Consider the following 9,116-nt stretch of genomic DNA (forward strand, 5'->3'; position numbering starts at 1 on the left):
TAGAAGTTATAATTACTTCGCGTAATAAGAACCTAACTTTAATTTTCATGTAAATAAATAATATAAATACAACAGTAAAAGGATTGGAGTGATATAATAAATAAGGTTGGCAAAGTAAAAATTCAAACAAATTTTAACAAAAATTAAATTAAGTGTGGAGAAAATATAGAAAAGGCATATATTAGTGAAATGTTATATTTCCTCAAACAACTTGATATAATAGTTGTATGATGGGAAATTGGGCGTGTGTTATGTCCGGTTAATAGGCTACAAGCAATGCACTCACATAATGAACGCTTATTAATTATTTCAGAAGGTACTCGCCTTTTATGGCTCTCAGTAGCAAACATATTACAATCTATACTAATATTATAAAGCTGAAGTGTTTGTTTGTTTTTTTGAACGCGCTAATCTCAGGAACGACTGGTCCGATTTGAAAAATGCTTTCAGTGTTGGATAGTACATTTATCGAGGAAGGCTATAGGTTATATTATATTATCAATAACATTAGGAATCCTTACTAAAAGTCCAATTTAGAATCAAATGCGTTGAAGGGGGTTAGATACAACATGCAGTACACGTACGAAGTGTGTGTGAACAATGCAGCAGGCGCTAGAAGTTTATTTCCTATTGCCTATTAACATTGTTGCCACACACTAGATGCCTTATCATTCTTAATTTTCCCATACAAGTAAAAAACACCCGTGTGATATTAACAACGAAGCAATCAGTACCCTCATAAGAGTTCAATTAGTATTTAAATACTTTTTATCACTTTAAATTGCAAACCTAAACTATTGTTTTTTTTCCCTCTCTCTGTGTTTAATTTGTTTTTATTGCCCTTTTTTTCAAGTATATATATTTTACTGACTTGAAACTTTACAGTAATGTTCCTTATGTTACGCAGGATGACATTTTCCGAAAATTAGATCCCATGGGTGGTTAAAACCAGGCAACAGTGGGTACTTTGTCTGCATGAGAACAGGATTTTGCATTGTTCATGCATTCTGCGTCTCCATGGCAACGGGCATCGCGCGGCAGTGGCGTACCCACAAGGAGGGGCATGTATAATGAGCGGCGCAAGAGTGATCTGCCTGTAGACTGCCGTAGTGAAGTACGGGTACATCAGTTGTACGTTGCGTGCACGAGTCGGGAAACCATCGGTGCTATTCATTTTCTCTCCGGTACATTATACAGCATTGTAATAAATTTTCACTGAATTTTTTTTTATTTACCATTACTGTAAATGGGAGATGTGGCTTAATTTTTTTCCATTAGTATAGCCGTGCGAAGCCGGGTCGGGCAACTAGTAAATAATATACTGAAATGTATATGCAAAATGTTAGTTTTATTTACGTTTCGTGTATACTTTATTAACAATTTTAAAACATAATATGCATATATTTAAAAACAATCTTTGCAGTTTGAAACGGAAAAGTTTCGAACTAAATATTTTAAGTAACTGTTTTAACTAAAAGTTAATATTTAAAGAAATGTAGTTGAAAATAAAATGTGCGTATATTTATCACGCTCGGAATTATTTTCAACAATTAAGAGGCCACTCCAGTGTTTCAGGGGCACTACGCAACCCGCGTTAACCTCATAAGATTCAATGCTATTTTCATTTTGCTTATAAATAATTAACTAATATAGATTTCGAAATGATTCTTGCTTGATATGTAAGACAAACGATGCTCTTATCAAAGCCCCTTTCTTCAAAAAGTGCATAAATTATGGTTTTATTCTAATCTTTACTAATATGCATAAGTGTATTGTCTAGGTTTGAACCATAATTTATGTACGTTTTTGAAAAAAGGGGCTTTGATAAGAGCATCGTTGTCTTACATATCAAGCAAGCATCATTTCGAAATATATATTAGTTAATAAGTTATAAGCAAAATGAAAATAGCATTGAATCTTATGAGGTTAACGCGGGTTGCGTAGTGCCCCTGAAACACTGGAGTGGCCTAAAAAAAACGTTAAATTTCGTGTTTGAAATTCGTATTGTGTGTCTGTAATATGAGAACACAAAAATTTGCTCGTTTCAGAGGTTAGATGTTACACATCTCTGGCGAGTACTGAAAGACTCGCTAAAATGTTTTTTTTTTCTCTCCAACCAATCACGTTTGATACATCTGTGACGTCAGCGCGACAGAATTCGCGGACGGAACAGACTTTCCGATTAGAATTTTTTCGCGGGTGCGACGTTACTGAAACAGGAGATACCAAATATTTTTTTTCGTACAGTTTTATTTTTCGAATTAATATATTTGATTAGAATTGAAACATATCCTTTATTTTCCCTCCTTTCTTTTAAATATCGATTACTGTCGTATAGGCGAGTTAATTTTTTTTTACAAGTTGTTTTTCGTTTCCGTTCGTCGCGCGGGCGGCAATGGGATGTCCACCGGGACGCGACGTGTGGCTGTCGCGCTGCGACCCGCGGCCGGCGCGTGTTCCCGGCGTGACAAGTGATCAGTCAGGACGGCTGGAGGGGGGAAGGAGCGGGCGGACACGGCGCATATGAGCCCGCGGCTGATTGATGGCCGGCTCGGCCTCGCCCGCCCGCCCGCACATTATTTATATATATATATATATATATATATATATATATATATATATATATAAAAAACATCCTTCACGAACTTTCATGGTCCGTTGAAATAATTTAGAAACAAAACATAATATATATATTTTTTGTAAAGTTTTACTTCTCTAGGCGCGTTTAAAAAAAATGATAAGAGTAAATTTTTACGATATGCAGGCGCACCATGCAACATATTTTTTACAGGAAAAAAAAAGGCTACATAAAAATAAAAAAATATATATGTGCTTTTAAACCTTATACTTTAGCGATCGATGTGGAATACAGGTCCATATCATTAAAAGCATTTATTTATTGTGGAAAATAGTGAGATAAATTGTGTTTACAAACTTTTTCAAGTGTTTTTATGTAAGTACGGTTATGTTCCCGTGTGTATAATTTATTTGCATTATTTAATAAATAATCGAAATTATTAAGTTAGAATAAATATTATAATGTTTATTAATTTTCAATTATTAATTAAATTTTATCTCGATTGATTTACTAAATTAAATGATTAATTGTATTCATGTGTTTATATTAATATTGAATATGAGTATTTATTTACATTTTGTTATTTGATTTCATTCATACCATATCAACCGTATTTATAATACCACTCCAGTCGTTTTATTATTTTATTTATATTAATTATTTGCTTGCGAGATTAAAGTAAGTTGTTTATTACGCCAAGAAGTATATCTTATAACGCCAAATATGGTAAGATAAACATGTTTAAAACCATACAGGTGAATGATTAGCATTCAGGTTTGAAAAAAAAATTACAACGCAGTTTTTAGATGATCCCCATCTGAGCAGCAGACCCCTTGCGAACAGTCTGGTGACCACGTCGTTGCACGGCCGAAGGAATGGGTTGCCGGGACTGTTCACAGAGTACGACCGCGGCACAGAGACACAAAGAAACACTTTATATGTCATGAGGGTATTTTGTACAGGGCTTTATGCATAAAAGTTTATATTTGTTACTAATTAAACATGCTACTAATTTTGTTTCAGTTTATGTCGTGTAGACTATGTGTGTTACAAACGACCCTTATATGTGTTACAAATGACCCTCAAATGGGGTCGGTTGTAACAGAACACATTACCGTAAATACACCTGTGTTTCATAATCAATTAAAATATTGAAATTATTTTTAACTGCATGACTAGTACCACAGACCATCAAAGTACTGTCTCCGATAACTATCAGCGTTATCTAATGATGTATAGTGGAGAGGAAAAAAAATAAATACTAAAAAATGTTACAATTGTCCCCAGTCTCCCCTACCTATCCAGACCTTTCCGAAATGGACTGCACGACACAGCACTGGGTGCAGATCGATAACTAACCATACTTTTTTTTTTCTCTGTCAACCACGTCGACAAACAATAACACAATGTTCTCGATATTGAAGTAATTCCAACAATCTTCGAACATCCTCCGCATGAAAGTGCATGAGTTCGCGAGCGCCACAAGGCGGGGAGACCTCGCACTCCAGAAAGCAGCCTCCGCCAATGTAGAGTCAATGAAACATTAGTCCGTAAGGTCTGGCAGAGACTTGGTGAAACCCACGACGTGATCGTAGCTGTCTGCTCGCTGATGAGGGCTGTAGTCTCGAAGCATCTGGCGAGCCGTATCTGGCGGGCACGTGGTTGACAGAGACTGGTTGGTCTTGCGAAGAGTAGCTGCCGGCGTGACGTCGGATGGACAACACACGTCAATGTCCACAAGCAGGAAGTAACTACCGCGAGAGAAGTATTTTTTTTTCTATTACGGCACGCGACAAATAACTATCGTGAGTTTCAAGTATCTGGTAGGTGATTAACTTGCTCATTTACAGTACATATCTGTGTCAGAATCGTTAATGGCAAAACCTTTTTCATCTTGGTATTAGTTCTCTATGGAATAAAGAAAAGAAAAAAAATGCAACTTGGTCTATTAAAATGCCGACAATCCAGTCAATATTTTCCTTTTTACCTCACTTTATAATCAACGTTATCCAAAATATGTATCGTCAAAATAACCTATAGTCTATCAGAATTTTTGGTAGGTACGGATGAGAACAACTCATTTAACTGGGGAATATTTCAATAGATGAATAAATATATACATAAATTATTATTTTGGTAGACGATAAGTCATGATAAAACACAAACGTAATAAAATGTGAAAGAGTTTTAAACGCACTCAGAGGGTTTCAGCCATAATAGTGCTTTACAATGTTTGATCATATCTTATTGTTCACATAAAAGGCATAGTAAACGAACACTTTAAAGTTTTTTTTCTGCAAATAAAGTAATGTGAACATGAAATGCTTATGTACCAGTTACAAGGAAATTATTTTAAGAAATTCAACATTTAATGTGACAAAAATAAAGATAAACGTACACGATAATTTGATCAACAACCATCTTTTGTTGCTAAAAATTAATCAAATAAAGTAAATAAACTAATGAATTAAATAATAAATAGTAATAAAAGTTGTTCTTAATTATTTGACTGATAATTTTTAGCTTGGGCAATAAAAATTAAAATAATTTAAAAATTTACGTTTTGTAACATACACAGTTTCTTGGTTAACGTATATAAAAGTTAAGGTACAACTGGAAATTGGGCAAACTATTTTCATTTTTAATTTTTGGAAGCCACTGAAAAAAAGACGTTTCTAATTTAGTAAGCCAATACGTTGGCAAACCCAACAACGCCAACATGTGGTGCTACTTCTCGTGTTTAGGACTGTTTATTTGGGGGATATCTTCTTAACTTCCGTAGCCTGTAAATACCAGGCTTTACGATAAGGCCATGGCTGATTCCTTTTAACAGTTTCCTCGAACTGTGCTCCCGAGTTTAACCATTTCCACAGGCCCTGTCACACTGACAAACTCTGCTTCAAAAACTTCCAATATGGCGTGTCAAATAAAGTTTGGAGGGTTATGACTTCAACGAAAACGTCACTAGTGCAGCCATGTTTGTTAGATGACTCGAGTTTCCATCAAATATTTTGCATATAGGACGGCATCTAAAATATGCTTATATGTTGGATGCAATCAGCCAATCAAAATCGTGCCTAGTGAAAACTGAAAATAAAAAAAAACCACATCCGTTTTCATCAAAACGAATCTTTAAAGTGGCGAAAAAAAAATCAAGGCGTATACAAACAAATGCACCATGAACATTAAAGAGGTTATAAAAATGAAATAACTAAAATAACGTAAATATGAATGTCTTATTCGAAATATTTTTATGTGTAAAAGGAAATGAAGTTTCTATAGTTTGGAAAAAAAATCACTGGACACATTTTATTATTTAACGAATACACAAATAGCATAACAAGTTCAAAACTTCCATCCAGAACTGTAATGCATTATTTAATTTCAAAATGAGATTAAAATTGAAAGGTTTGAGAAAGCCCACACCAAAAAATATGTGTCCAAATTTATTCGATGGAGAAAATAGGAAGGCGTTTTCCGTCCGATGCCACCCCCTCCAAGACCAACTCTGCTGTCAAATATATATTGGAGACAAATATTTGACAGTGTGGCAGAGAATTGATGACCTCGTTTTGTGGACGAGACATAAGGACAAAAGTCAAAAAGAAAAATAAATAAAGGTGTGTTGTGGTCTGGCCGGCGCCCGAAGGAGCAGAGCAGATGTTGCGGCGAGGGAGGCGTGGCACGAGACGTCTCCTGAATAATGCAGCCCCACGCGCCAGACAGAGAGACACCTGGGGAGACGAGGCACCGCTGGACCCCATCGTGTGCTGTCGCTTCGATTAGCATCCATGCCCTTTTTTTATGTGTAACATCCTAGCTCTCGGTACACAGAATTTGGCGGGAGTAATATTTCGTGAATGGAACGGAAGTCAAAAGAACGGCAAATGTTTAAAAAAAACCACGCCACTGCCATCTGTGGCGGATGGCACCAAACAAAAGTTCACAAAGACAGAGGAAAAAACGTTATAGTATTGACCGTTTAGTGAGTTTCAACAAGATGGGCAACACATTTTAATAAAAATTGCTTGACGAAAATCAAGTGCAAAGCAGGGAAGGGGGGGAGTGTTTGTCTAGGATTTTTTTTTCCAAGTCTTTTTCGCTTTTTATCGGAGCCGTTTCATTATATAGTTTAAAATTTCTGTCTACTAATCAAATGATTTCATTTTTGACGTAGCAGCTCCGAAAGAGAATTCTAGCGCGGCGGGCGTGGTAACTACGTGACCCGAGTTCAGAGTTCAGAACACCCTCGTCACAGGCTGACCTACCCAAAGGTCACGCCATGCTCTGTGAACGTGAACACAGACTCCCACAAGAAGCGCGAAACGTACAGCGCAGGGCCGTTGCATGTGAATGTCATGGGTGAAGGGGGTAAAATCCACCCAGATCGTGTTTCTTGGTGCACGGGGGAAGGGGGGGGGGGCTGGTTGTTGAAATACCAGGTTGTTAATACAATTTATAGGAACCATTACAAGTTTTGCGAAAAACGCAAATGATACTTACAGTTACGGCCACAGTAAAATATTATTATTTTTTTAGGATTTTTTAAAATTGGGGATAGGAAAAAAATTGTACATTAAATAACGTAGAGGAGAGAGACCCAACAAAATTATTTGCCACCGGGGACAGTTTCACACGATGTTTCTGGCACTGTGTATACTTGTTCAACATACAACCAAATTTAGGATTTCGGAAATTGAAAACATATTTTTTTTTTCATCACTATATACAAAAAATTAATCTTCGCAGTATCCAAAAAAAATATTAATTTACTCACTTTCCTTTAAACACTGCATAGATTTTTTTTTTAAATGTTAACAAATTAACCTATTCTTGCGTGTTTCTACTCTCGTGGTCACATGCACGTCGGGGGTAAACCACATCGTCACAATACATACTTCCAATTGTAGTTATCCTTTTTTTATCACCGTGAACCAACCCTAACACCGACACCGGCTCCCCAAAGGACACCACAGAAGTACCTTAGCTTAATTACCGTATACCTTCCCTCACTTGACCAAGTCATTACAACCACTTCTCATTACGCACACAGGCATGTCCAGGTGCGTGTCCAACAAAAAGCAAGAAGAACGTGCAGATAATCCGTTTTCAGATTACAAAGAATCAAATCGACAAAGTTTTGCGTGTTTGCAACGAAAGCATGACCCCAATTGGGACCAACTTAAATCAAAATCTTCACTTCTGAAGACTTGTTTGCCGGCGATATTTACTATGGAACTTTCTTGGGAGTCGGGAGAAGGTTTGGGTATCCTAAACGGCACTAATGTATCGCAATGGCTTCATACAGTGCACAAAAAATACCATCTCGACAAGCAAGGTGTTTACAAATACCCTGTGAATCCCAATTTCGGGACTTTTTCAAAACCGTTTAACAAATTATTCCTTTAAGTTTTTTTTTTTAGTGAAAAAGTGATTTTAAATCTATACATGCCAATAAAAAAAAATTAAAAATGAACAAATTTAACACGAAATTTTCTACAATTGCAGAAAAATACTGATTTTTAAGTTAGGAAGCTCAAATATTTTCATTGATAAGTTCCACGTACGACACTACATTGAAATGAGGGGCCAAAAATCAAAATGTAACTTTCGTGACCTGTCTTACAGTTTACTTTTTTTAGTGACTTTCGTGACCAGTCGTTCAATTTTTTATTTTTTTTTTTACTTTTTCGTGACTTTCGTGACTAATCCTTAAGTTTCCTTTTTTTTCCCTCGTAACTTTCGTTACCAGTAATTCAGAGTCCTTACTTTTTCGTGACTTTAATAACCAGTCCTTAAGTTTCCTTACTTTTTCGTGAAATTCGTGACCATTCCTTTCGTTTCCTTACTTTATCGCGACTTCCGTTATCAGTCTTTCAGATTCCTTACTTTTTTTTCGTAAATTTCATGACCAGTCTCTTAGTTTCCTTATTTTTTTAGGCGACTCTCGTGACCAGTTGTTCAGTTCCCTCGCTTGTCCGCGACTCTGGCGAGAGGGAGGACTCACCCCGCGGGCGGCCGCGTCGTCCAGGTCCAGGTCGGAGGCGGCGGGAGACAGCGACCCGGAGCTGCTGAACAGGGAGTGGTCGTCCAGGGTGGGCGTCGCCTGGCTCAGCCCTTCCAGCAGCTCCTGCAACACGACCACAGGGGGGGTTCGGTGATCGTCCACACGTCGCTCGTCGTGCTACTTCCTCGAGGGAGATGTCGGAGAGAAGGCTCAACTTCATACTGGCAAAGTAACGTACAACGTAGAGATAGGAAAAATTCGCGGGTTCAATTCGCGATAGGCTGGAATCCAAGTGCGTGTAACTTATCGCCGCTTCAGTGACTGGAACATAGTTTGCTTGAAGGACTGTGAGCCAATGAAATGACCCTCAACGTAAGAAGTATCGAATCATAAGCATCCCAGTTAGCAGGTGTCACGAGTCAGTAGCCAATGAGCTGGTGTCATATTCCCGCATACATAAAAAATCGTGGAGTCCATCCTAAAGGTCATTCAAACCGCGAATTTTTCCAATCCCTACGTATAAGTAAATAG

At 37.2% G+C, this 9,116-nt stretch overlaps 1 protein-coding gene across 3 annotated transcripts in view; it reads right to left on the reverse strand.

Moving 5' to 3' along the window:
* LOC134541978 (multiple PDZ domain protein) overlaps nucleotides 1-8,705 on the reverse strand; it is a 579,762-nt gene extending 571,057 nt beyond the window's left edge. For all 3 annotated transcript variants that reach the window (XM_063385749.1, XM_063385747.1, XM_063385748.1), the window contains exon 1: nucleotides 8,586-8,705. The gene's annotated coding sequence lies outside the window, so the exon portion shown is untranslated. The remainder of the gene's footprint in view (nucleotides 1-8,585) is intronic.
* Nucleotides 8,706-9,116: the final 411 nt, after the last annotated feature.

This window comes from Bacillus rossius (genome assembly GCF_032445375.1).
Source record: "Bacillus rossius redtenbacheri isolate Brsri chromosome 4 unlocalized genomic scaffold, Brsri_v3 Brsri_v3_scf4_2, whole genome shotgun sequence".
NCBI lineage: Eukaryota > Metazoa > Arthropoda > Insecta > Phasmatodea > Bacillidae > Bacillus > Bacillus rossius.